This window comes from Xyrauchen texanus, chromosome 16, assembly GCF_025860055.1.
Source record: "Xyrauchen texanus isolate HMW12.3.18 chromosome 16, RBS_HiC_50CHRs, whole genome shotgun sequence".
NCBI lineage: Eukaryota > Metazoa > Chordata > Actinopteri > Cypriniformes > Catostomidae > Xyrauchen > Xyrauchen texanus.
This window is the reverse complement of record NC_068291.1, coordinates 14,071,395-14,099,362: the sequence shown is the minus strand read 5'-3', so window position 1 is coordinate 14,099,362 and position 27,968 is coordinate 14,071,395. Positions and strand designations below refer to the sequence as shown.

The window sequence follows — 27,968 nt, the reverse complement described above, 5'->3', positions numbered from 1 at the left end:
TTTTCAGTAAAAATGTCTATAACTCCTTGAAACAACACTATTCAAAATCAGAAGTTGAATAAACTTTCTCAACTTGAAGCTGAAGTATGTTATGGTTGCCAACTTTGGATACCAGGCTGGAGTGAGGTTTTGATGTCATGGGCAGGGTCGCATCAATGAACAGGCAAATCGTTCAAGCCCACTGGGCCCCATTCCCGTGGCACCTTCCTGGACATAAAGTGCGCATACTTGATACTAGCAGGCCTTCTATATTTAATTTCTAACACCTAAAAAAGACCTAATCCAACCCTACAAGACAAATACTTTTAGGGGGGCCTGGGTAGCTCAGTGAGCTCACGCTGACTACCACCCCCCTGGAGTCGCAATTTCAAATCCAGGGCGTGCTGAGTGACTCCAGTCAGGCTTCCTGAGCAACCAATTTGCCCGGTTGCTAGAGGGTAGAGTCACATGGGGTAACCTCCTCATGGTCACTATAATGTGGTTCGCTCTCGGTGGGGCGTGTGGTGAGCTGTGCGTGGATGCCGTAGAATAGCGTGAAGCCCCCACACGCGCCAAGTCTCTGCTGTAACGCACTCAACAAGCCACTTCACAAATTGACCTATCATTTACAATTTCAAAACACCCATACACTATGACATAGTCATGGTTTTTCCTGGGTTCAAAAATGATCTTCAAATAAATAAACTGTATTTCATGTATTTCATGTATTAGAAACTTTTAAAATTTTACAATTATTTTACTTCAAAATGCTATGGGAAAATCAAACTAAATGAACTTCATTTAAATAAGACATTATTTTTATAGGGCAGGTTATAATATTCTGATGGTACCAACAGTATGAGTGGGCCACTTTACTGAGCTGGAACTGTGCTTCCAGTAAACATTTTGTGTCTTTCAAAATATTGTTTTCCTTTCATCAGGTTCTTAATAATTATAGTAAGTCATATCTTGAAATATCTGAAGGTAAAAAGAGCCAGTTTGTTAGGACAGGAGGAAAACTTTTTGTCCAAAACTCATGGAGATCCAGATTTTAAACACCTTCATTCTACAATTTTTATTTGCCCTTATGAATGTTTAGCCTGTCATAATTCTTCCACTCTTAAATTGCCATTGGTAGCTTAATAATAGAGGTATAACCATAATAGATGTCTCTTCATCATTATCTTAGTTTGGTTAAAAATTAAGTTAAACGAATTCCTCCTAATTGAGTAAACATGAAACTATCATTTTACTTCTTCCCCAGTGATTTAAATTAGATGATTCATATCAAGTGCATTCGTTTTGTGGTGTCTGCGTCCCAAAATATCAAATGCATGTTGAGTCACCCTCTGCGCTAACCCAGAGCTCTGGTTATCCTGTCTCTGGGGCACGCCGATGTGTGTTGCGGTCGTAAATTTGCTACTGTAGCCCAAAAATTCAAGTCTGGTGCTGATGGAAAAATCCAAATTGAAGATTTATTGCTATGTTTTATTTATTTTATATTTAATTACGTTTTGTTGTTATTTGGTGTGAGATTTACTTAGGTAGAGTAAGATCCACTTCTGAATATTACTTAGTTGGGCTAACTTAATGACAAGCGTTGATGATCACTCTTAAAACATTCAACAAGTTAAGACAACTTAAAACTTAAGAAAGTTGACTAAAGCAAACACCTATCACTTTGATGACAAGTCTTAATAACTTTAAACTCGTAAACATTTGTACTGGGTAACAAGACAAAAATATTGCAGTGTATGTGGTGGTTAAGGTAATAGGGCTCTCAAGACACAAAACCAAAATGACATGCATGTGTCTGTTTCTTCCAAAATCATACCAAAAATTCAATCTACACTCAGACATCCCATAAATATATACAAAACGAGTTCAATAACCCCAGATAAGTCTCAGAGCAGCAGTATGTACATATATGTGTTACCTCAGTTGATGCCCCTCCCCCTCGAGTGTCAAAGATCAGAAGTGAAAGGTTTGCACATCGCTTTGGTTACCTCATTACAGAGCAAGGCTGCTTTTAAATATTTTAACATTTTGGCTGCTTTCCTTATTCGTTTCTCTGCCGTCTTTCATTGCATCTGCTCATGTTGCAGGGAAGACAGCTAAAGCACTCTCCGAGCATATGCACAGTCACATGTCTTCAGAGTCAGAAGTGAGGGCATTCCTTGATCTGGAGCAGGTGACTGGTCGTAGGGTTCTAAGAGGAGGCTGAGAGAGAGAGGAAGAGGCAGATCCATGATGAGAATCTGGAGCCAATCACAGAACCCGCTGGTAAAATCAGAGAGCTATGCACACTTTCTTGTACTAATGTTTACTGTTCACAAATAAACATGATCGCAAGCTCAAGTAAACACATGACAGCAAGCCAATTTCTGTGACATGTCATTCTAAGGAAAGACAAACACATGTCCAACATAATTGGACAAATCAAAGGCCTACATTTGATCATTTAGCTTGGTTGTTTCGGGAGTGTGGTCAGGGGTTATATTGGGACAAGACAATCCGGAACAGAGATCTGCCAAAAAACTTTTTCACAAAATAACTTTAATACATTTCTTATGCCTTCGCAAGACTTGGAAGATGATGCACGGATTGCTTGGACTACCTTTATGACACATTTGGGACCTTTTTTAAGCTTTAAACTGTTTCTCTACCAACTGTCATTGTATTGAAATCAATGAACAAGACTGTAACGTAATTTAGATGGAAAGGAGGAGGTGAGAACTGACTTTTCAATATAAATAATATTTTAATAATAAACTTAAACAAAAGACAACAACACACACATGATGGACATGTCCGTAAACTATCTCTCTCTCGTCGCCCCACCGTCTGCCATCGGCCTTTATCCCTCTCGGAGGCTTAATTAGCCAGATAAGGGACCGGGTGTGTATAATCACAACCCAGCCCCGCCCTCCGCCCTGCCACAAAGACATCCTTTAAAATTCATCCTATTGTGTAGAAGAAAGACAGTCGTACGAGTTTTGAATGACATGAATGTGAATATATGATGAGAATTTTCATTTTTGAGTGAACAATCTCTTTAATGATCTCATGTCTTTACGAGCAGACAGAAGGTCATAGGAGGAGAACTGTGCATGTATCTAAACAAACACTTCCTCTTTTAACAGTCACTATAGTAAAGCACTTGCATGTCTTTGATTTGATTAGCAGCTCATTTATGCCATATAAACAGCAAAGGTCAGAATATTGTTCTTGCTATTTACATTTTTAAACATACATTGATGCAGTTACATATAAAGTTATTAGCTGAATGGCAGGTAAATTCATTTATTTACTTGGCAAAGTGAAATTTTATTTGTAACTTGTCAGTAATGTGTAAGTACTTAATCAAGATTCCTCGACAGAGTTAATAACAGCAAAAACATGTACCATATTAAGTCCAAATAAAAGGCTAAGAACTACTGTAGATACTGTACATGGCTAACCATATGTGTTCTGAAGTGCTGTTATATTTGTACCTAGTTACCAACAAATACTATAAGCATGTGTAAGCTTGACTCTTTTCCATTAAAGAGATTTAAGTCATCTTTCCGAGCCATATTAGACACTAATCTCTCTCCTGTTATTGACTGAAGGTTCATTCCGAACAAGCTTTTTAAATAGGAACAATGGATTCCTATGGCGCTATTCACACTGTGTCCGAAAAATTGTCCGCCAACAATCCAAACTTTTTTTTTTCGAAAAGTGGTACGATTCAGACTGCGATGAAAACGGACTGACCAATGAGATAAAAGCGTTTGTCACTTTACCAAAGTTGCTGCAGCTGCTCAATCCAGTGTGTTAATGGTGCTAATCAACTGGCAAACACCGGCACTGGACGTGCAGTTGACCCACTCCCATGGAGTAAATAAATAATATAGAAGATGTAAACACATTCTTTCTTTTTAGATTAATTATGTAATGTGCCGATACCTCAAATGTTATATTATATCTGGTGTTTTGTCTTAATGTACATTATTTAATATTTAGCAGTATTTCATTGTGTATTATCCTGGCATTAAAAATGGCAGTGAGCTCCGGCAATTAGTTTGGACTAAGCTCGTAGCACAATATCCTATAAAGAGACTTATATACAATATTTTACTATGAGTGTAGACAAATGAATTGCAGAACCTCACTGCTCACTGAGTATTCCTGTAATGGTGCTCGCCACGCACAAGAAACCCTGAATTCAATACAAATATGCAATATTTAAATAAAGAAAAGACTGTGAGCCAGTGGTAAATTATTCAGACATTAATCTAGATATTATAAAAAAAGAAGTTAGGTTGAGGAGTTTATTTGTAATATACTTCCATAGCAAAATACATGTGTAAATATAAAGACACAGGAGGTAAATTAATGCAACAGCGCTCTTCACTCATCTTGCTCGCATAAAAAACACAGATTCTATATTCCTCAAAATGCATCAAAAACATGGAAAGTTACAGCAACGGCACTGCCTACTATACAGGGGTGAAATCCTTTTTTATTTAATTTATTACAGTCTCAGTGTGAACAGACCTTTCATCGGAGGTTGAATTGTATCGTCATGGCGCTAACCGTAACCCTAATGAAATGTGCTTGAACTGAAGACACTCGCAACATCCCAGACCACCCACCCCCTGACGAAATACACATGCGCACACTCCCCACTCAATAACGCCCCTCTTAATGTACCCTTTATAGATCATGGTATGCTCAGACCTAGACATCTTACTATTGCTGGTTAAACAGCAGCATTAGTTAGTGTTTGAGTGGTTAGTCACAACAAAGCCCACACAGCCCCCAGTGCAGTCAAGCATGTCAGGCATAGCCATCTGAATACAGGGATACCTCTGGGGCACGCCTCTTAAATCTGAGCTGGGGTGAGCCAGAAGGGACAAATCCCTCCTTCCCCTGATCCTTAGGCTCCTCCTGGGCTACAGGTGGAGAAGGAGGATAGAGTGCAGGTTTATCCTGGAAGGACTCAGGGGGCAAAAGCACTTGAGTTGTGTTGGCCTGTGTTGGAGTCGAGAGCGACTCGGATGGAGTGGGCTGTGATGGGGTCGGGGTAGGTGTGGGAGTCAGAGTGCAAGTAGGCTCCATATAGGTGCATTGCTCCAAGTTCAAGACCTCATAATCGGTCATGTCAAAATCATGGCCTGTACCATGACAACAGTGCATTAAAACACAAACTGTGACAACAACTGTACTTAAACTGTGTATATACTATAACTACACCACTCTTTGGATATATGACTCTGATTGGTCAATCATGGCATTGAGCAGACAAATGTTTTTGTATAATGTCTGTTAAATTACCTATATAACTTATTTCTTATTTAGCTGTGCTAGTTTCATATCTCTCGTATCACTCTTTGGTTGTGTAAATAAAGTGTAGTTTGAACTTTGAATTTTAAGATCTTTCAGATCCAGTTAGGATTTCATTACAGACGGATTTAAAAAGAGTCACTTACTAAATAATTAGTAGGTGAAAGACAATGCTTCTAACAAATAGTTTATACAAGGGAAAATACATTCCTCCTGCTTTTCATGAAAAGGATTCTGATATATTTTGCCTCACAGTTTTCCGAAACAGCATTGCAATGGGTTTCTTATATCTACAAGCTTGGACAGGAACCATCTAAAAAGGTAAGGTCAATTTTTCCCAACCTGTACAAAAGAAAAACTTGACGAAGAATAGCCATTTCTTTCCTAAATCACTACTTACTTAAACGATTTACTGCTTGTTTGCCATTAATCAATGCAACAACCCATATGTGCCTTCACTATTCATTTTCAGACTGATAGAACATTGTTTAAAATAATTTCCTAATCCTCATATGAAAACAGATGGATTAAATGAAAACCAGACACTGGTATGAATTAAACACTAGTCAGGCCATTTTGGTTATTCAGTTTATGAATGGAAAACCAATACTGTCTAATCGAAAATCTAAATGTGCTGGTTTTCAGATCAGAATAAATAAATAAAATGCATTACTTTAAGGGGTTATATCAAATATTTTTATTGTTTAGGTCAAGTTATATTGTTAGTAAGGCTTTTTTTTGTGCAATTGAAACAGTCATAATTTGGTTTTCTGTGAACATTTTCCACCGTCTCTCTGACCCTTAGAATAAACAGGATGATTTTGCCCTCCGTGCCTTTAAGACTCTTATTTTTTCCTCATTAAAAATGTTGAACTTCTAAAGACATGAATTGTAATTTTGCGATATATATAGGAATTCATGACCACTCACATTAAAATGAAGACTCCAGCCATATCATTAACCTTATAAAAGCAGTTTTCTACATGGAGAGGGTCCGTACATGGGGGCAGCCATGTTAGAATCACATGACCAGCCGAATACTACTCGCTTTATCTAAGTAACCGTCTAGTTATTTGACACTTTCACTCACTGATTAAACTAATCATGGCTGACTGGGAATACTAAATTTCAATGGCATCTGAAATGGAAAACTATTGATTTTGAGTGATGCTGCATCCAAGCCACTAGGTGTCAGTGTAAGTCCAAGATGACACAAAAACAAAAGATACTGAGTGCACCTTTAAGTAAATGCCACTTTTGCATGTGCAAGTGAGTAATATAGCTTAGCTGCATTTATTCACAAGCTGCGTGTTTGCAGTTGAGCCAAATATATGTGGTTTTAACAATTGCATATAAGTGATGAACAAGAGAAGCATATAAACTCACTAGAATTTGCAGAAATCTGATTGGCTGATGGTAGTATCCTTTTCAATCTAATTGGCGTATAGTTTTATGCTCTCAAAAGAATTAAGAAAAATACAGTGGTTATCAATGGTCTTACCCTTACCGTATCCAGTTTCTGATTTGCTGCGCATCATGGTGCGTGTTCTGTGATGTGCGGCTGCAGATTGAGTGGTTACAGAACTTTGGGTCTTTGTCTGGCCCTCTGCCTGAAGAGACGACAGGTCCTGCATGCTGAAACTACGAAGCCGCTCAGAGAGAACGCCCTGGCCCTGGATCAAATACATGGAGGGTCAGATAAATACTGTCATTCTGTGTTCTGAAGACCATCATCTACAATCTGTTTTGTTTATACAAATTGTTCATGAAGATGGTGTGGATGAATGGTTTGTTTGACTAGCCTTATTATGATAAGGTGTGAATCTAAAATAACCAACTTCAGGGTTGCCAGACTTTTTTAATCAATTTCTATGACTGTTCCATGGCCTTTCCAGTCATTTGTGATTATTGGTTAAGGGGTTTTAAAAATAATTTTAATTCAGATGATTTGCTTATAATTAATCATTCATATTAATTTGACCCATTTACTGAAAATAACCGACTCAAAAGAACAATCTTTTCCAAAATTGGACATCACTATGGCTTGCAAGCAAGTTTTACTGTACACAAGAGCAATATCTATCTGATATTTTAGAGCAAAGTATAACAAGAAAATCTATTTTAGCTACATTGTAAACCCTAATAAGTTAGGAAAACTGAAAATCTTTATGTTAATAAACTCCAATGTTCAACCCTCTATTCTGTTCGGGTCATTTTTGATTTTGAGAGGTAGTTTATAATTTTCAAATACTACAACGTACCAACGGACTTAGTCAAGACTATCAAAGTATACATAATAAATTAAATTTTCAGATTTTTAAATGCCTTTGCGGGTCAATTTTGACCCAGACATCAATTATGGCTTAACACGTGATATTTTGTAGATTTATTTGTACATCTATGAATTTCATTTTTACTTATAAACACTTATCTTACATTTTGCCTCTTTCCTATACTCTCTTACAAACTTTTTTTGTCTCTCACTGGGACTGCATCTTGTTTACAAGCATACACATACAGTCACACACTGACACACACACATACTCAACTCAACCTTTATTTATAGAGCACATTTATAACAGTATAGTTGACCTAAAGTGCTTTCCATTACACATTTCAATCGCAACATAATATGCATAATATACCCTTATATAAATACTATTAAATATCTGAGCCTAAAATCTATATCCATAATTAAAATGTATTCAAAAGCTGCTGAATAAAAATGTGTTTTTAAAGCAGATTTAAAAAGGCAGAGCGTCTGAGCTGTCCTGATATGAAGCGGAAGCTTGTTCCAGCGTTTGTGGCCTACAATAGCAAATGCACGATCGCTCTTCAATTTGTAGCGACAACGAGGAACTTTCAGAAGAAGTTGGTCAGCTGACCGAAGTGCTCCAGTAGGAGAGTAAGGGACAAGAAGGTCATAGAGATATTGAGGTGCTAGACCAGATAGAGCTTTGTATACATAGAGCAGAATTTTTAAATCTATCCTCTGTTTTATGGGGATATGGGGCCAGTGTAGGGATGCTAATACTGGAGTAATGTGGTCAAACGTTCTAGACTAATCTATCTAAATAGAATAGATTTAGCTTAAACACATAGTAAAGAAGAATTAATGTTGTATACTTGAGTTTTACAGTTGTTTTGATGAAGTTTAGTAGAAAAAGAACATGTTGGTTTTATAACTTTTGAACAGCAAGTTGTATTGAGCTGTTTTGAGTAATTGGAAATTAATTCAAATAATTCTCAAATTAGATTCTAAATTCTAAAAATCCTGTTAAATTTAAAGTAAAAAACTGGCAGCTGTGGTTGCCAGAAATTCATCGTAAAAAAGACGGTAACCACGTTTCAGGCTTTACGGGATGTCATTCTGTATATTTGAAGGTGCATTACCATCATTTATACACTGAAAACCCTAATAAGTTCATTGTACTCATTTGATTGAGTAAACTCGTTCCCCCAATTCCATTGAGTAATGGGATCTCCCAAAACTTGAGTATTTAAGTTAAATTAACGTGGTTTTCAAGTAGAGTGAACTTAATTATTTAAGTTGAGTTAACTACATGCAATTAGACTTTTGTACTCAATAGTTTGAGTTATTAACACTTGAAATCTTAAGTCTATGGATTTTTAAGAAAAATAAGATCAATGAACTTAAATATTTGTGTTATGAGTCCAAAACTTTAAATTTCAAGAAATACTTAATTAAGACAACTTGATTTTTACAATAATGACAACTTTAGGGATTACAGTGTATTGTTAAATAATAAACTTGATAAATTCTGAAACTGTACAAATCTGTTTTACACTTTATAATGTCTAATTAATCACTATAGTAACAACAAAAGGGCACATGATGACATGAAGTTCATCAAAAGAAGCCCTTCCTGGAGCTAAGACCAATACACATGTAGAGACAGTGCTCAGTGTCACTCACACAAACACTAAACACCATCAGGGTAACACATATGAAATTTAAATAATGCAGTAAACATTAACTAAACTACATAAAAAACAACACAGAACACACCAATATACATAACTAATAATTAAAATAAGAAGAAACATAACTATTCCCATAAAATATAATGAAATACAATGGATTGTGCAGGGAATTGTCGGAACGCCCGATTATTGTTTTTACCTTAATTTTAACAATAATTTAGTGTAAAAAAATATGTGTACTCTCTTGTTAAACATATTATAATTTTGTACTGTGATTTATAAAGAAAATCATACTTTTTCTATAAAAAAGATAATTTTTACAAAGTTTTACCGTATAAATACACGTATTGTCTTTTTAAAAATATTTTAAAAATTCTGTATATTTTAAGGTAACTTCCCTAAGGTAAGTTTTTTTTACTGTAGTATTTTTACAGTCTTTTACCGTTAAAATTTAGTTAGACACATTTTGAAATGTCAAAGAATTTCTACATGTTATTATTTCTTTAAAAAATAAAAAGGGCAAATTATTAATAACTTTTATATTTGTCAGTTAACATGCCAAAAATATCAATCTTTTTACATGTATGAACATTTAAGAACCTATTAATGACTTACAATATAGTTTTAGATTAAAACCATCAGTTTATGAATGATTTATAAGCTTAAATTCCACCGGGTCAAAATTGACACGCAAATGTAAAAGGTGTATTCTGAACGCAATACGACGGTTAATAGGAGGGTTAAGAAAATAGAACTTTGAGAGTTTGCGCTACACATGCATGTTAATCAATAATAAATTGAAATATTGAGTAATCTGACTCTTACATTTGAATGGCACATAACTTAAAATGTAACTCTTTGGCTGAACTTAAAATTACCATGTTAGTTCAACATCAATGCTCGAAGTTGAAGCAGCCTCCTTAGCTAGTACTAGCTAAAGGTAAATATTGAGCATAGTTAACGCTAGCATGTTAAATGCATACAAATTGAAAGCACTATGTTTTGAATAGCATAGAAATTGTTCAATGAATAAAGCAATATACTGTAAAGCAATCTCAAATTGTAGCTATCCTCAACCTAAGCTCAAGCTCCACTCTTCACCATAATGGTTACCCCCAAAAACATAACAGAAACTCTTCTCAGTAACACAACAAAGCATTAAACACTAACAAGTGGAGGTCACGTGAAGCCATGTGAGGTTCATATGAACAGCGAGCTCTGTGCACTTTGCTACTTTTAATGATATAAACCAGTGAGATTTGATACACCCTGATAGGGTTGGGTGATGTCCCCTAAATTGGCAGTTGACGATGTTGACATTAAAACATCGCGATGGACGATGATATCGTCGGTGGGGCGGGGTGGGGGGTTATATAATTTCATATAATTTAAAAAAATTATATGAAAAATTATAATTTCGTTATTTTACTCACTGATTAGCAAAAGGTCGAGGCAGAAATGACCATGTACCTGCAGGAAATGGCCATTGATGGGGAAGAGGACCCGCTGACTTGGTGGAAAACGAACGACAAAAGGTTTCCGTTCATGGCAAGATTAGCACGGAAATATCTCACGCATATGTGCTACCAGTACTCCATCAGAGCGGGTCTTCAGCACAGCGGGTAGTGTAGTTACTCCAATCTGCAGCTTATTAAAACCAGATAAAGTGAATATGTTGGTATTTCTGGCCAGAAACATCGAAATTTAAACATGGTCTATGGTGAAAGATATTAGACTTCTTTACGCATTTTTCGCCATCCGTTGTGGAGCTATTCGATTTTGCATATTATTTTTTAACATTCATTTGTGTAGTTCATATGACCACTTTACAATATTTCAATAACATAATTTATTTTGTAGCCTGTGCTGAAGTTAATTGTGCTGCTAATTATAAGTGAAATGTTAATGCCGAAGTTTCGGTCTGAGTGTTGTTCCGTTTTCTTGTTCTTTATTTGTTGTTCTTCTATGTTTTAATAAATGTGTGTTATTCATATTCACCTTGTTTCTTTCATTTGATTTGACATTATGGACTTATGGCCAAGGAAATTTTTCTTTAAAAGTATTAACCAGACAAAAGTTATTTGACGTTCAGCTGGTCTGGGTTTATCTTAAACTGCCGCTTCAGTGTATACAAGAGCTATGTGACAATGAGCAAGATTTCCTGAGACACTACAACTACTAATAATTAATTAATAAAGGCTATTTTCTTGTAGCCTACAACATAAAATATTTTAATCTAAATGTACAGTGTAAGACATGTAAAAAAAAGACAAGAAGCTAACAATGTCAAGATCAATATTTGTGTAGCCTGCCTGACACGGTATTTTCACAGACTAACACGTCACGTCTCTGGCATATACAGTGAGGAAAATAAGTATTTGAACACCCTGCTATTTTGCAAGTTCTCCCACTTAGAAATCATGGAGGGGTCTGAAATTGTCATCGTAGGTGCATGTCCACTGTGAGAGACATAATCTAAAAAAAGAAATCCAGAAATCACAATGTATGATTCTTTAACTATTTATTTGTATGATAGAGCTGCAAATAAGTATTTGAACACCTGTCTATCAGCTAGAATTCTGACCCTCAAAGACCTGTTAGTCTGCCTTTAAAATGTCCACCTCCACTCCATTTATTATCCTAAATTAGATGCACCTGTTTGAGGTCGTTAGCTGCATAAAGACACCTGTCCACCCCATACAATCAGTAAGAATCCAACTACTAACATGGCCAAGACCAAAGAGCTGTCCAAAGACACTAGAGACAAAATTGTACACCTCCACAAGGCTGGAAAGGGCTACAGGGAAATCGCCAAGCAGCTTGGTGAAAAAAGGTCCACTGTTGGAGCAATCATTAGAAAATGGAAGAAGCTAAACATGACTGTCAATCTCCCTCGGACTGGGGCTCCGTGCAAGATCTCACCTCGTGGGGTCTCAATGATCCTAAGAAAGGTGAAAAATCAGCCCAGAACTACACGGGAGGAGCTGGTCAATGACCTGAAAAGAGCTGGGACCACCGTTTCCAAGGTTACTGTTGGTAATACACTAAGGCGTCACGGTTTGAAATCATGCATGGCACGGAAGGTTCCCCTGCTTAAACCAGCACATGTCAAGGCCCGTCTTAAGTTTGCCAATGACCATTTGGATGATCCAGAGGAGTCATGGGAGAAAGTCATGTGGTCAGATGAGACCTTTTGGTCATAATTCCACTAACCGTGTTTGGAGGAAGAAGAATGATGAGTACCATCCCAAGAACACCATCCCTACTGTGAAGCATGGGGGTGGTAGCATCATGCTTTGGGGGTGTTTTTCTGCACATGGGACAGGGCTGACTGCACTGTATTAAGGAGAGGATGACCGGGGCCATGTATTGCGAGATTTTGGGGAACAACCTCCTTCCCTCAGTTAGAGCATTGAAGATGGGTGAGGCTGGGGCTTCCAACATGACAATGACCCGAAGCACACAGCCAGGATAACCAAGGAGTGGCTCTGTAAGAAGCATATCAAGGTTCTGGCGTGGCCTAGCCAGTCTCCAGACCTAAACCCAATAGAGAATCTTTGGAGGGAGCTCAAACTCCGTGTTTCTCAGCGACAGCCCAGAAACCTGACTGATCTAGAGAAGATCTGTGTGGAGGAGTGGGCCAAAATCCCTCCTGCAGTGTGTGCAAACCTGGTGAAAAACTACAGGAAAGCGTTTAATTGCAAACAAAGGCTACTGTACCAAATATTAACATTGATTTTCTCAGGTGTTCAAATACTTATTTGCAGCTGTATCATACAAATAAATAGTTAAAAAATCATACATTGTGATTTCTGGATTTTTTTTTTAGATTATCTCTCTCACAGTGGACATGCACCTACGATGACAATTTCAGACCCCACCATGATTTCTAAGTGGGAGAACTTGCAAAATAGCAGGGTGTTCAAATACTTATTTTCCTCACTGTACTACAGTATTTAAAATAGCATATATGCATTAGTTATATTATCAATTTAATTTACAGAGCAATCCCTGCAAAGTTTTTAGGTTAACTATAGAAGAGACTAGGATTAGTGAGTCACACTAGCAAGACTCGCAAAAGGGGGCGTGGCATCACGATGGTGGCTCTACATCGTGATGTTGGTCAGCCATCACGATGGACGATGATATCGTCCATCGGCACAACCCTACACCCTGATCCATAACTGTTCTAGGAGGACAACATGTCAAAGAATTCAAAATCCTTGTGCTTTGGAGACATTAAAAGGCAATTACGTGCTCAAGCTGATGCCTCTCCGGAGGCATCGGACCAGGGAGTCAATTTGGCTGGAGAGGTGAAATAGATTTGTCATGAATTGCTGAATGTGTCGGCAATACTGACGAAGGTTGTTGCTGACTTCGAGAATCTTACTGCAATATGTTGATCGATCACATCCATGGAGACAAAATTCACTGTGGTGGTTACAAGAGTGGCGGATGTTGAGAAACAGATCGATTATCTGGAGCCATTGGAGAGGGAATTAGCTGCTAATCTGCTAGCAACGGAATTCCTGAGCAAGCAGAGGGTCAGAAATTGGTGGAATTTCTGGACGGGCTCTTTCCAAGTTTGCTCGATATAACAGGCCAGAGTTCTGGCTCGGCGATCCGCTGAGAAAGAAAGGCCCCGATCAATTCAGGCCAAATTTTTGAGATCATCCAATAAAGATTTTGTGTTACACAGGCGAAGAGTAAAGGAAGGTTTTCTTGAAAGAACCACAACATTTTCTTGTTCCCAGATTTTGCGAATTCAACGAGAAACGTGATTGATTCAAGGAATGCAAGAAACTCTTACATCAATGGAAGCTAACTTTTGCACTGATGTTCCTGGACAAATTGGGAATAGATGCTAAGGATGACCGCAAAGTATTTATTTGTCCCCAACAAGCATTGTCCTTCATAAAGTCAATGGCGTAAGTCATTGTGTGATTCTCACGTTGTAGTTGAGTGGGCCTGACTTTCAATTGACCATCTGAGGAAACTGGGCACCTTTTAGTTTTTTTTTGTGCTGGTTCCACCTAGTAGCTGGAGTTTGTTTTGTGTAGTAACATTCCTTCAAGACAGTGTTGTGTATGAATCTGCATGTTCTTTGCATTTATGCCTCCTGTTGGTTGGGGTTATTTTGTAAAATATTTTGCACAGGACATTTGAGTGATTGGGTCATCTGTTGCACTCATGTCAAATGGGCCGGCTCACTGAACATTCGTTTGACTGTCTGAGAAAACTCTTTTATTTTCTTTTTTTTTTGCTGGTTCCGCTAGCGGCTGAAGCTTTTTTGTGGAGGAACTCACATTCGGGACAGTTATGTGGATGAATCTACAAGTTCTTTGTGTTTATCCCAACTAGATTTTCTTCTGTTATGTAACTCTGTCTCACAAATTTGTATAGAAACACAGAACTAGAGCAATCCGTTGGCAAAGTTGTCGTGGGGACTCTCATAGGCATATATGGACTGTTTGAGTTTAGAGGGATGGATGCCAGTTGGCGCTGTCATGCACAGGGTTAATGCACACATTTTTCTTTTTTTGTTTGTTTAGTTCTTGGGGAAGTTTGGGGTTTGATTGTTGCACTAATGGGGAATGTGGTCTTTATCATTTTATTTTTGACACACAATCTATTTTTCTAATATGTTAAAATGTCAAGTGTTAATATGAGTGGATTATCTCGCTCCACATGGAATGTGAATGGGTTGGGGCACCCCATAAAAAGAAGGAAGTTTATTTCTTTTCTTAAATGTAAGAAATATGATAAAGTGATTCTTCAAGAAACGCATCTTTTCACGCAGGAAACTGAAAAAGTTGGGAAGATATGGGGTGGACATATTTTCTTTAGTGCTTTCTCAAGTAAGAGCAGGGGAGTCATTACATTGATAAGTAAACATCTACAATTCAAATGTATCAAACAGATTAAAGATAAATTAGGATAATTAATTATTGTTATAGCAGAAATTCAGGGGCAAAGTCTTATTTTGGCTAATATTTATGCACATAACTTTGATGATCAGGGCTTTTTTATCAATCTTGATGGGATGTTGCAAGCCGCTGGCACCCCTCATGATATAATATTGGGAGGAGACTTTAATCTTTTGATGGACTCAGTCCTTGATCATAGGGAAGCAAAAATGTGTAAGCACCCTAGACCAACACTGATGATTCTCAGGATGTGTAAAAATCTTGGTCTTACAGATACAGTATGTGGAGACTTTTGAACCCATCTGGTAGGGACTATCCGTTTTTTCATCAGTCCATAAGATTTATTCTAGAATAGATATTTTTTTCATATCTAAGTCACTCATTTCATCTGTTATTGATTGCTCAATTGGAAACATCTTTGTCTCAGATCATGCCCGGAGGAGTTTAGAGGTGCTGCCACACACAGAGAAAAATAAATCATATATTTGGTGCTTTAATGTATCCCGTTTGCAAAATCCTGAAATCCAACAAATGTTAAAGGCTGAAATTAATGTTTATATGCAGACCAGTTGGTCCTCAGAATCCTGTGGGCGTGGCTTGGGAGGCACTTAAGGCAGTTCTTAGGGGTCAGATCATACATTATGCCTCATTCACCAAAAAATCCAAAGCACAAGAACTTGTGGAATTGGAAGGGAATATTAAAAATTCAGAGACAGAGGTGAATCGCCAAATGTCATCTGATGGCCTCAGAGAAATTACCCAATTGAAATACAGATATAATACTGTGACAGGGCGGAGGGCGGTGCCAGGTCGTGATTATACACACCCGGTCTCTTATCAGGCTAATTAAGCCTCCAAGAGGGATAAAGGCCGATTGCAGATGGTGGTGCGTGAGAGAGAGATCGTTTACGGACATGTCCATCATGTGTGTGTGTTTGTCTTTTGTTAATCATTAAAGTATTGTTTATATCACCAGGCCGGTTCTCGCCTCCTCCTTTCCATAGAACTGCTTTACACTGGTGCCGAAATCCGGGAAGGAGGAGGGATACGCCGTAGTAGAGTTCTCGCCACTACCATCCACCCCAACGGAGCAGCCACGAGGGGAGAAGGGGCTCCTAACCGACCGCCTGGAGTGGTCAGGGCCGCTGCCAGGGGCGGAGGAGTCCCCTACCGGCCGCTGAAACGCAGCGGGTCTGAGACTGCCGACCGCTAGCGGGGAGAGGCTCGCTGCCGACCGCCTGGAGCGGGAGAACCGCTACCAGGAGCAGGGGAGACCCCTTCTGTTCCCCGAGAACAGAGGGGCTGGAGGACTGCCCCCGATCCGCCCAGAGTGGCGTGGCTGTCGTCCGTTAGAGGGTAGAGGAGTGGCCAAATAACAAGCTACGGCGCATCGGAGAACTGGTGAGTAAGTGTTTTTATTTCATCTCTCTCTCCTCTCTCTCTCACTCCCGATCCGCGTTGGCCTTTTCCCTCTCGTTTAAATTTTACAGTGTTTTTTGGGGGGGTACTACACTGTTACAGCAAGTAACCCCCCCCCCCCTTTTTTATATTTCTGTTTCCCTCCCCTTGTCCCCTCCCTCATCCAGGTAGACAGGGATGACCTGCCGGCAGACAGGGCTTAGGGCACACCCTCCTTCAGGGAAAGGGGGTGGGAGTACGTCATGCCGGGGGCTCCCCTGCCTGAGAGAACAAGGGAGGAATGTGAAAGGGTGGAGGGCGGGGCCGGGTCGTGGTTCTACACACCTGGTCCCTTATCAGGCTAATTAAGCCTCCGAGAGGGATAAAGGCTGATTGTGGACGGTGGTGCGGGAGAGAGAGATCGTTTACGGACATGTCCATCATCTGTGTGTGTTTGTCTTTTGTCTAAGTTAATCATTCAAGTATTGTTTATATCGCCAGGCTGGTTCTCGCCTCATCCTTTCCATTGAACTGCTTTACAAATACTATTTTGTCATGGAAGGTGGAGTTTTGGCTATTCAGGCAAGACAGTCATATTTTGAGTTGGGGGACAAAGCAGGGAAGATTTTGGCTAGATATATAAATCAGAGAGAGTGCTTTTCTACCATTCCCTCAGTGAAATCTGCTGGTGGTGAAATATTTACCTTGGCCATTGATATTAATAATGCTTTTAAAGAATTCTATCTTGATCTCTATAGTTCCACGTCTTCGTCTACTGATCAAGATATTAGGAACTTTGTGGAACCATTTGAACTCCCTAAACTGATGACTGAGAAAAAAATTATCTCGATTCTGAGATAACCTTGGAGCAGCTTGACGAGGTAATTAAGGCATTGCCTACAGGCAAGGCTACGGTGCCAGACTGCTTTGGTGCTGAAATTTTTGATCTTATGCTACAGAACTGGCTCCACTTTTGCTAAAAGTTTATACGGAATCATTAAAGAATGGAAAGCTTCTGCCAACCATGATGCAAGCCTAGATTAGTCTGATTCTTAAAAAGGACAAAATCTAACCAAGTTTAAAGTTACCATCCAATTTCCCTGATCCAGCTAGACGTTAAAATATTGTAAGAAATTTGGGCTAACCGGTTATATAAATGTATGACATCTCTTATACATATAGATCAGGAGGGTTTTATTCAGGGCCGCAGCTCTTCTGATAACATTAGGTATTCATCAATATCATGTGGTCAGTGGTTAATGATCAGACTCCGGTCGCTGCCATCTCACTTGACGCCGAAAAGGCGTTTGATATGGTAAAATGGGATTATCTTTTTAAGGATTTGGAAATATATGGGTTCGGAAATACTTTTATTGGATGGATTAAGTTACTGTGTAGACACCCAGTAGCGGCGATACAAACAAATGGATTTCAGATTATTTTTACTCTGGATAGGGGCACCCAGCAGAGTTGCCCTCTTTCCCCATTATTGTTCTGTCTTGCCCTGGAACCATTATCAGCTGTGATAAGAAGAGGATTTTCCAGGGGTGGTGGCGGTATGGCACATAAGCTTTTGCTTTACACAGATGATATTTTATTATTCATCTCTGACTCCACTAGATTTATGCCTTGCCTCCCTTTTCTAAATTCACAGGATACAGAGTCAATTGGTCTAAATCCGAAGCTTTGGCTCTGACTGCGTACTGCCAAGTAATGGCTTTTCAGCCGGGCCTTCCAGTGGCCCAAACAGATCATTAAAATGACATATATGAGAGTGGAGTGTTGAGATATTTTGAAAATATGATTCAACATTTAAGGATTTCCCAGATCTCATTTCATTAGGTATTTACAGCTGCGCCACCTGCTCTGTACTATTTTTGGGAGTAGCACTAAAGTGGCAGATATTCTGGAAGTGGTGATTTCTGCTTTTGGAAAAGGTCATGAGGCATCAGTGTATTACTCCCTGTTAATTCTGGGGGTTGGAGCTTTAATTTCTCTCAAGAGATTATGGGAGAAAGATTTAAACTTGTTATTAGAGGAGGGAGTGTGGGCTTAGGATTTTAAAAAAACATCAAGTCTACATCTAGAGATGCAAGTGTTCGATGCAATTTATGATTTTGGTCGGGGGAGGGGTTAAATGTAAATAATTGATTCCGTAATTTATGTTGCTTTTGTTTTTCTTATTAATGGAATCAATAAAAATTGTTAATAACAAAAACAGTAACAAGTATCCCTTTACATTCATCTTCCTCAAAGACACATTATATACATCACTCTCCCTGTCGAGTGCCATGCAAAGCATGCTGGGAAATATAAAACCCCTGCCCATTTTTAATTAAATTTAAGTTCCTGTAAATTTAGAGACAAGTTCATTAAACTCAAAACAAAAAAACTATTTACTAGGTTACTTAAAAGGTGTCAGTTTCGTGAACTCAAAAGAAAGAGAAAGTTCTTAATACTTAAAGCTTAATTTATTTGAACTAATTTGTATGATAAAATTTTTCCCTACTCAAAACATTCATTATTTTGAGCATTAGGGTTTACAGTGTATAGACATTTTCATTTTTACATTTACATTTATTAGCTATAGAACTTTCCAATTTTAAGATGTTATTAAGTTCCATCACTTTTCCAGGCTCAGAAAACTAATAATTCCATTATTTCCATGTTTTGAAATGTGATAGTGGAAACCCTGCAACTTCCAGTCTATATGAGATATGTTAAACTTAACCCAATGGTGATATATCAAAATGACTGATGATTGATCTAATTTGAACAATCCATGCATGCAACAGTATAATAAATAATATCAATTCTATGCATGACAGAAAGGTGACAAAATACCTTGGCGGCAGCCAATACTGCAGCTGTTGCTGCCACATTCAGGCCTTTCCTCCCGAAATGCATCAGAGTGTCATAACTTTTATCTTTTGCTTGGCAAAGGTATTCATCGATGTCCTGAGAAAGAGTCATAAAGTCAGAATATTTTACATATGATCTATGAAAGTTCTACTTTCACTGTTTAAAGCTGAAGTGCATTTTCTAATCCACAAGAGCATCAATGAAATTGCAAAAACAATGATTGTTTTCAAACAGGTTGCCTGAACACACCCCCATCTGCCATTGGTTGGAAAAACTGATTGTCCCACTCCAAACTCACTCCATGGCTCAGCCCAATGTTGCTTTTAACAGATCAATGTTTTGAACCTACAAATGGCTTACTTACAGTTGTCTCTACACATTAAACTGGGAAAGGACAGTATTTTAACTTTCTTTTGTTTCTTTCTACAAAAGTACACTTCATAAGTGTTATCAGTTTTTTTTCTTCTTTTTTTGTCATATCCATTTGACCTTATTGTGTCCTCCTGATGCTTTTCCTGCCACAAAAATAAAGAGAGGAGGAAAGACTGTGGAAAATCACACGACCATTTCCTTACCACCACTCATCCAAGAACAACCAGGGAAATCACCCCAAAATATTCCAGGAAAAGGGGTCAAATCTACACTTCCCCAGGAGCACCCATCAACTCAAACAATCAAAGTTCTTAGCGTTAAAGGGATAGTTTACCCAAAAATAACATTTCTGAGGGAAAAAAATATCATATGCAGTATAGAAATAAACCACAAAGGAAAAAATAAAGGACTAAGTGAACGCATCACATCAATGATATTACCTTCTCCTTAGAGGACAGTGTCGGGTGCACAAATTTCCTATACAGCACACTGGATCCCTTTGTATATGGGGAAAGTAACCACACCATGAAGGCGATTTTGAGCTCGTAGTAGAAAGGAGCCTTCAACAAAGAATAAAGTAAGACTTACATGTGGCCTGGTTGTATAGGCCACATCAAAAAGTATCAACAGTTTTAAAATATGAATAATTCTTGACAACATGTCTCAATAGAAGCACCACGTAATGACACAATGTACTTACCAGCATAAAAAGATATCAGTAATCACTTCAACTGTAGTAAAAAGTGCAAATATTATCCAGTACATCATCCATTTCACCTGTTTGAAGTAAAACACGCTAATTACAGCATATGGAATGAGCAGGCGCATACATTTAAGAGGAGGGAGAAAGCAATGAATATTAAGTAGTGAAAATGCACAGAATATGACTCATACTTACATATTCTCTCACATCTTTTGATTTAACAGCTTTGTATGAGGAGTATGCTGGGTAAAGGGTGCCAAATATGAGCCTGTAAGTGATACAACAAACATGCCTGAGATCAATAAGTAGAACCATATATCCTGAGTATTCAATGGTATACCACAAAACTCAATAAAATTATGTCATAGCTTGGATTATGTGATCATGTACTCTAATGATTTAACAAATAACTCATTTTTAAAGGAACAGTCCACCAATAGTCCAAGTTCTGTGTCTTATCATCATGTCGATACAAATCTGTATGATTTTTTAAGCTCCAGACAAAGAATTACTCAAAATATCTCTTTATATGTTAGTAATACAGGTTTAGAACGACATAAGGTGAACCATTTAAGATCTGAGGGTGTTTTTAAAGATTTCCTGTTTCAGTGGCATACCCAAAATTAAAGGCTTATAAAACAAAAACAAAAACATGCAGGGTCAAGTGTAATGGATAAGAGGGGTTCACAGCTTTCAATTTTTTAATTATATAGATTATGTTAAATCTATTAATGAATTCTGTGACGATCAGCCTAAGAAACCGCTGAAAAAGAATTAGCCAAAAATTTACATTTATCTTATTTTTCTGATTTGAAATTATATATCTCAGGGTGTAAAAAAAGGCAGCTTCAAAAAACTTTGTTTTGTTCCCAATCATGTCACCTGTAACTAAGTAAAATTTTGTGTTGATACGACAAAGCAATCAAAAGGCATTACAAAATAATCTATCCTAGTGTCCAAAAACATCTACAAGTGTCCAAAATCATCTCCAAACAAATAAAACATAATAATTGCACCTAAAAAATAATTACACATCCTAAAGGTTTGCATAGCATACATGATTTTAGTAATGAGATTTCACAGAATGAGTTTCATTCTGTGCCATTTGAGTCATCATTGAGACTGTCATATACTGTGTCACATATTTAACAGTCACCAATCAATCACTAGTCTCTCTGCCCAAATATGGATGACTTTTTGCACCAATCTGAACCCAATCCATTTCCGATGAATCATTTCCGATGATGTCATCTGATCCAGGAAAGCTAATATGTTTTCAGAAAGACTGCACTATTACTTGCTATATTTTTGTATGAGTAAACCAAATAGACTGGTTGTATTCTGCTCTTTGAGAGCTTTTCAACAACATATGACAAAATGTGATCAGTTAGATGTTTTTACCGATTACAATAATATTTACTGTGCTTTGGTCATAACATGCATTGTAGAGTAGATCTTCAAAGATTAAAAATGATACCTATTTTGAACAAATCTAATACCAAGAGTACTGTAGTTGTTAATATTTTATAATTATATTTTTTCTTGTGAATTTTTTATTTTTTATTTCATTTTAAAATGTCGCAATCTCTATTCCCTGAGGGAGGGAACAAGACGTTGTGTCGAATGAAGAGACACAAGGGGTCTTCTTCTGGAGCCTTGCGTACCTCTAAACTTGAGAAAAGGCCAATGTGCAAGGTTTTTGCACTGAGGAGCCGAGAATAAGGCACAGCCGTTTACAGTGGTAGGTCTGGAAGGTCACTCGATGTTTTGTCGGATGAAGTGACACAAGGGGTCCCATTCAAAAACGCCACACACTAGTCCGTGTTACGTGAACTGCTGAGACAGGTGCAAGCAGGCTGCTGCATGCTAGTGGCAACTGTGTCGGCTGCACGTAGCCCTCCCCAATGCCCCCAAAAGAGATGTCATATACAGAACCGGTCCTATTCTTTCATTGGGAAAAGACCCTGCGGAGGCCACATCCTGCCCAGGCTAGGGGGAGGTAACATGTGGGAAATACACCATGAGGGTTGTGAAGCTGCATGCAGGAGCGGCGGTGGTAGGTCCTGCCTAATGAGGGGAGCTCTACAAGCATGGCGACCGGGGCAGTGGGACTGCCCTAGGGAGAAGCGGGTCCACTGACAGGGGACCGTACCATGGAAAATATATCATGGGGAGTGGCCTGAGGAGGAAACTAAGCCCGTGGATCCCTACCCCAATACAGAGCACCTGTGGCTCGTAGTGGGTCTGGACGCTGATTGCTCCGCTGAATTCGCAGGCCAGAAGGGTAGGGAGGAGAACATCCAGGAATCAACGCTTAGTGGCTAACTTGGGAGAGAAGGTGCACTAGATCAACTTGGTGAAGGGCTGTGTGCAAGTGGAACACCCGGTCGGTTGTGCCGCGTTATCGAGTTCTACCGGCTCGGACCTGACAAAACATGGGGCGAGACCGACTCAACCCTGAGATTGTAAAATCTCGCAAAAGTATTGGGTGTTTCCCAGCCTGCTGCTCTACAGATGTCTGCTAGGGAGGTGCCGATGGCCAGTGCCCACGAGGATGCCACACTTCTTGTTGAGTATACTCAGACCCGCAAGGGGTGTGCACGGCCTGGGTCTGGTAGAAATGAAAGTACTGACTGAACTGTGCATCTCTGCAGGTCTTCGACTCGGGAAGAACACCAATTCATGACAGCGCCACTTTAGGGCGTAAAGTTGCCTGGTGGGGGGAGCTCTGGCTTGGTTGATCGTGTCTACGACTGCAGGTGGTAGATCAATTCAGAACTTCCGCGTCCCGTCCAGGGGCCAGACGTGGAGGTTCCAGAGGTCTGGGCACGGGTGCCCCTTCCCTAAGAAAGAAGGTCCTTCCTCAGGGGAATTTTCTAGGGAGGTGCTGTCGCAAGGAGCGTAAGATCCGAGAACCAGGTCTGGGTGGGCCAGTAAGGAGCCACCAAGGTGACCTGTTCCTCGTCCTCCCTGATCTTGCACAGCACCAGTGCAAGGAGGCTCACTAGGGCAAATGCGTACTTGCGCAGCCCCCGGAGCCAGCTGTGTGCCAGAGGCTCAAGGGAGAATGCCAGCTGGCTGTGAGGTGAGCCACACTCATCCCGAGCTCAGACAGAAGCGAGCGAGCGTGTCGAGGTGCGGGTGGTTCGTGGGGATTTACCCGGCGAAACAGAGCCCTTTGTCATCCCCAAATCACCTTCATCACCAGCCGGGTCTTCCTCAATCCCGTGGGAAGAAGGAGCGACCACAACGCTGCCATGGTCATGTTCTCGCAGTGAGTACATGAACCATCCACAAAAGCCGTCTCAGTGTGATCACTGCCCAGGCACACGAGGCAGCGTCCGTGGCCGTTGGTCTTGGAGAGATATCAACCGCATCCAGGAACTACACAGAGGCGGAAGGGCATCTTGAAAAAGACGCGTCCTGAAAAGGACATTCAACGCCTGCTGTGTATTGCTCTTTTATGAGTGGAAAACTCAAACTCTTTTAGAGAAATAAACTGTTTTAGGAGGAAAACACTCTTTGCGTGGAATGCACAGCGTGCAGAGAGAGACAGCAGTGCTTCTCGCCAGTAGAGGTGAGTGGAACAGTGGTGAACTCAGCTTTGCTGTTGCACAACCGCTCGGCTCCGAAGAAAAAACCTGACTGACAGACGCATGCCCGCTTCCCTTTATACCCATATGTCCGGGGGCGGGACATGCAAATTCTGTCTGCCAATTCCACATTGGCCTTTTTCGCAAGTACAGAGGTACGCGAGGCTCCCAAGGAAGACCCTTGTGTCACTTAATTCGAAACAACGTCGAGTGAGTGACAGAAGGGGAACTGCACATATGCCACTATGAAGACAGTAACATGATTTACCTTGTTTTGTGAAGCAACATTACAACCAATGTTACAATCATTTCCAGTCTCCCCTAATAGAGTACAGCAGGGCTAAAGACCCCCCCAGAGCAAAAAGCACTTTTGATTTTATTTTCTCCCAAAGCACTTAATATTTAACAACAACTGCCACAGTACTTTGCCTAACATCCGTTTGACACTATATACAGCAAAATATTTCTGATCCATGAGATCATTGCATTTAATGTTTAATTTTGAGGTAATTTGGTCTAATATTTAATCATTTTTAAAATGTTGCACGTTGATGTAGCTGATGAGATTCTCTGAGATCAACACTTTTTTTTAGACAAAATACTTAATTGTCATTTTTAGTTTTGTTCAAGGTCAAATAGTCAAAATATTTTTAATAACTGTGCAATAGGTGAAAGGACAGTTTTTGGGGTAAAAAGTCCCCATGTGGCAGGGGCCAAAGGCCTCTATGAAACACATTGTTTTTAAGTGGGGTGAATCGATTTGTTATGAAAAATGTACAAAGTGGGCTCAAATTGACTGATCCAATCACAATGGAAATTAATTTGTTTATAGAATACTTAAAATGTTATTAAATGCCAAATGGGATTGAAATTAACAGGAAATGGCACACACTTTTCTGAAGTAGAAATTTTGAATAAGCATTATCTTAATTTCTTACTCAAAAAGCATCTTGCTGTCTTAAAAGTTGACAAATTTTGCCCTATAACTATTTTCCCTTCATTTACATGATATCACTACAGCCCATTTTTCTCCAAATGTGGGGTTAAAAGACTCCCTCGTCACTTAAAAAAAAAAAAATCTTTCAATTATTTAAATTTTTACACAAATGATGTTGCTCCATCAATATTCAATGAAAAGACACTTTGTGACCAGAAAAAAGCAAATTTTACTTAAAGGGATTGTTCAACAAAAACTGAACATTCTCTCATCATTTACTCGCCCCTCATGTCATCCCAGATGTGTACAACTTTCTTTCTTCTGCTGAACAGAAATTAAAAATTTTAGAAGAATATTTCAGCTCTGTAGGTCCATACAATGCAAGTGAATAGTGGCCAGAACTCTGAAGGTCCAAAAATCACATAAAGGCAGCATAAAAGTAATCCATAAAACTGGTTTAATCCATATCTTCAGAAGCAATATGATAGGTGTTGTTGAGAAACAAATCAATATTTAAGTCCATTTTTTACTAAAATGTATCCTCCCTGCCCAGTAGGTGTCAATGTGTACAAAGAATGCAAATCGCCAAAAACAAATGAAGGTGGTAAAAGTGAAAGTGGAGATTTATAGTAAAAAAAGAAATTAAATATTGGTCTGTTTCTCACCCACACCAATCATATCGCGTCTGAAGACATGGGTTTAACCACTGGAGTCGTATGGCTTACTTTGATGCTGCCTTTATGTGATTTTTGGACCTTCAGAGTTCTGGCCACCATTAACTTGCATTATATGGCCTTACACAACTGAGATTTTCTTCTAAAAATCTTCCTCTGTGTTCAGTAGAAGTAAGAAAGTCATACAAATCTGGGATGGCACAAGGGTGAATAAATGATGTAATAATTTTCATTTTGGGTTGAACTATCCCTTTAAGGTGTGTCTTTAGCACCTTTGTTCCCTAATGAAATTTAAATATTACAAGAATTCATAACAATAACCACTTGTTATCCATCTTGGTCCACTTTCCTGAAAGGAAACCGCCCCACTCCCTTCCCATTACTGATATTTGATATAACTGCACTTTAGCAAGGCGCCCAGAGTCAAATTTACTCAGCAGGATATTAATTGTGTGATTCTTGCCTATTGTTGCACGTCTAGAGGCGACAGATCTGTTCGACCCCGGCCCGTTTATATTCAAAGTTTACATTCTGCTTGCTTGATAAAAATAGACCCGACAAGAAGTGAATGCTGGTCAAGGGCGCAATGAAAAGATCATCTGCAAACGGGGCGGCACGGATGTCGCTCACTGGTACTGTTCTGCTGCGTATAGGCTAAACATGGAAAAACGGGCGTTTAGAAAGTGCTAGAAAACCAAAAAGGTGACCTGCACATGTGTTTAAGGGTTACAAGTAGCAGTGCCCTCTTTCTGAGTCAACCAGCTCGGCAACAGCTGCGTTTCTCACCCGATCAAATGACCGACCCACAAACAAACCGGTTCTGTGAAGAACCCCGTCAGGGACCCACACAACAAAACATTTCCAGAAACATTTGTTATTCAACCTAACTAGGACACACCAACCAAAAAACGAAAGGTTTGTTATAATAGCCTATTTTTAGGCCTTCTCACAGAATATAATTAAATGCACAAGTGTTGACGATAGTGCAGTGTCATCGGATATTGTGATCTAAAATGAATTGAAAGGCTATTTAGAGATTTTACAAGCACAGCGCGAGGGTTAAAAAAATCATGTGAACATAAGGTGAACATAACTGAAGTCTCACAAAACATTTACAATAACTACATTAACATTTACATAGAAAAAATAAACATGCGCACACCAAATCGATAATTTTAACTCAATTAAATAGTAAAAAATAAAATGCATGGTGCAAATTCACAGATCGATGTCCATCAGATAGTTGAACCGCCCCATTGTCTTTCTATTATATACAAGACCTGTACTGTATTTACTATTCCACACTGCGGGCAAGATATAATAACTTCACCTTACAATGTGAATTCTCCCTTGATTTAGATTTTGCAATGAACACAAGCGTAAAATAAAGCGAATTAATTGAATAGCCTATATGAGAATGCACCGCTCGTATATCCTGCAAAATTTAGCATGGAGTCAAAACACTCATAGTGTAGCCTACTCTAATTCTAGAGTCTCTATAATCACTATAATATCATAATTTAAACAAAATAGCCAGGCTTGATGGGGCCTTATAAATAGCCTAACCATATTAAACCTACAGTATGTGATCTACCTGAGGTCGTCAATAGAGCAGAAAACAGCTTAAAATGATCAAATGAAGATAAAGCACTCGATTCTCTTAAACACCAAGGGCAACATTGAACAAGAGCAGAATAAAGACTTACACCACAAGCCTAGAAATAATCCAGGAGACCATTGCGCTGTGAGAGCGGCGCGTGTGTTGTCAACAGGGAGGAGTTTCCTGCGCGACTGTTGTCGGCACTGATCGTTTGACAGACGCGTCAGCGCACGCGCTCTGATCTCTAGACATGTGCGTTACGGAGGATGACCATGAGAAAAATTCATGAACATTTTCCCGTTATGGTACGAATAGAACGCAATGATACTTATCTTATTTAGGATTAAATACACCGTTAATCACATAGAAAAATGGGCCAAAAGTAAGGCAATGTCTCGTGCAAAACGAGGCGACGCAATGAAAAAAAAAAAAAAAAAACGTGTTCACTGTGTATTTACACAAGTAGGCGATTCTCACGAAACCTGTCAAGAAAATGTCCTGTTCGTATTTTAATCCAAAATTACAAATAAAACAAATAAAATATTATGTTCAGCATACAATGTAAAAAATGTCTGTAATCTTAAAGGTAAAAAGACTGTAAAAATGCTATACTGAAATAAAACGTTCATTGATTAATATTAATTGTAAAA

General features: G+C 38.9%; 1 pseudogene; it reads right to left on the bottom strand.

Moving 5' to 3' along the window:
• Positions 1–2: 2 nt before the first annotated feature.
• On the bottom strand, positions 3–27,502 carry LOC127656826 (receptor expression-enhancing protein 1-like; annotated as a pseudogene).
• Between the last annotated feature and the right edge of the window lie 466 nt (positions 27,503–27,968).